This window comes from Cyprinodon variegatus, unplaced genomic scaffold (genome assembly GCF_000732505.1).
Source record: "Cyprinodon variegatus isolate N-32 unplaced genomic scaffold, C_variegatus-1.0 Scaffold1171, whole genome shotgun sequence".
Classification (NCBI taxonomy): domain Eukaryota; kingdom Metazoa; phylum Chordata; class Actinopteri; order Cyprinodontiformes; family Cyprinodontidae; genus Cyprinodon; species Cyprinodon variegatus.
In genome coordinates this window covers 219,259-221,191 of record NW_015151624.1, presented here as the reverse complement: position 1 = coordinate 221,191, position 1,933 = coordinate 219,259, and the positions used below count along the sequence as shown (strand labels likewise).

The following is a 1,933-nucleotide window of genomic DNA, read 5'->3' as shown; positions in this document are numbered from 1 at the left end:
GATGTTGTAATCCACAACGTCTAGTAGGAGGAGTAGAGATGGTGAACCCTGGTCTGCAGTCATAAGTAGATCATTCATGATGTGGACGAGGGCTATGCCCATGCTCTCTGCTGCTTGAAAACCAGACTGAACTTTGTTGGTATATATTAAGAATGTGATGCTGATTTTTGAGTTGGCCTACAACAACTTCTTGTAGGACTTCGAACAGAAATGCCAGATTTGAGGGGGGTCTGTGATGAGCAAAAATGTGTGGTCGAATGAGGGCTTTTTCAAATGGGGGCGAATAACTGCTCTTTTAGGAGCTGGAGGAACCTGACCAGATTAGAGTTACTGGCTCAGGATTGCTGTGATCAGTTGACTATATGCTTAATATTGTAGGCATATGGATGGTCTCCTGCACTGTATGATTTTTCTTCACCTCTCTCAGACTGAAGCCACCCCTGGTTGGTGAAAGCCTCCATGAACCCAGTGCACTGATCTGTACTGGTGTCAGCATGTGCATGTGTAGATTGTTAAGAAGCGAATTGATTGGTACGAACAACTGTTTTTAAATTGCAATGTAGTTTGAGATGTTATGAGAAAATATTGGGACCTGGCTGTGTTGAGTGCTTTGTTGCATGATTGGTGGTTGGTGAATGTCAATCAGGGATCCTGTAAAGACTACAATTATAGTGGTCAGCATAGCCATTAACTGATAGAAACTGCGTGACCAGTGATACTTGCTGGAAGTCATAGCTCAAGACTGAAACAGATTTTAGGTTTCCTCTTGTGGTGTAGGACCTGCAAGGTACAGATCCTGGGAGACAACCTTATGGTCAGAAAAGCACAAGTCATAGACTTTAATTTGGGTGATGGGGACAGTGTTATCACTAAATCAATAGTTTGGGCTTGTGGATGTGTGGGCACTTTGATATGTGTGAGATGTAAGCAGTCCAGGAGGCCAAGGAACTCAGAAGCAGACTGCAAGTTAAATCTAATAATGTTAAAACCTTTTATATTTCTTCTGAAGATAAATATTATATCTATGCTGCTTTAAGATGCTAATGAATATTCCATTTTGATTTATAGCTACATTGCTAAAAATCTTTTGAAATGGTACTTTACAACTTGTGATCTTACGTTATGTAAGTTGATGTTTCATACAGTTGAAGTTTTGCAGGATTCCTGTTAAATAAAATCAAAGATTAGAAAATACAATCTCTGTTCTTGCTTTTAAAGGGGCACTTGGAGCTTTTAAACTGTTGCTAATGTATCTTTGCATTAAATACAATAATTTGGTATAGCAATAGTGATGCCAGTCTTAAACAGAATGTAAGTTTATGTACTTGGTGTGTAAAACATCTCTGAGGGAGTAAGTGTCAAATCATCAATTTTGATGTTATTCAGGGGTTGCTTTGGTGTTTGAAAGCTGTGGAGTCTCATCCAGAAATCCAAAGGCCAAAGAGCTAGGATTTATTTCAAAAGGCTCATCTTAGAAATCTCCACGTACAATAAAAATATATTAACTTTTTCCTAATGTCTTAATCAAGTTTAGATTCACATGAAGCTTAGGCTCAAATTCAAGCTGAAAGGCCATTACCTGTAATCTCCTAATTATAAACCTCTGCTTGCTTACATATGAACCGATCACTATCCAGGCCATCCTTACTTTATTGATAAGCAAGCCCCCCCCCCAGTGTTAAAAAGTCATTGCTAACCTAGATCTACCAGTACGATTGCATGCAGCCTTATTGTCTTCTGGCGAGTTCTGAGGGAAAAATCATTCATTTCTTTTGTCAATAAAATTTTCTAATTGCTGCTTTTTCTCTGTGTGATTCTCTTTAGGTTTAAATACACTCAGTTTGACACAAGATGTTTTGAAATGTAAAAACTAACAGATCATCCGCAAATCTAAACCATCCACCTGCTCTTTAGATCCCCTCGCCATCCCATG

The 1,933-nt window shown here is 38.8% G+C and overlaps 1 long non-coding RNA gene across 1 annotated transcript in view; it reads left to right on the top strand.

Moving 5' to 3' along the window:
• The window catches only part of LOC107101905, a 22,401-nt gene that overhangs the window by 7,224 nt on the left and 13,244 nt on the right, over nt 1–1,933 (top strand). The window contains exon 3 of the long non-coding RNA XR_001482106.1: nt 1,146–1,150. This is a non-coding gene — a long non-coding RNA (uncharacterized LOC107101905). The remainder of the gene's footprint in view (nt 1–1,145; nt 1,151–1,933) is intronic.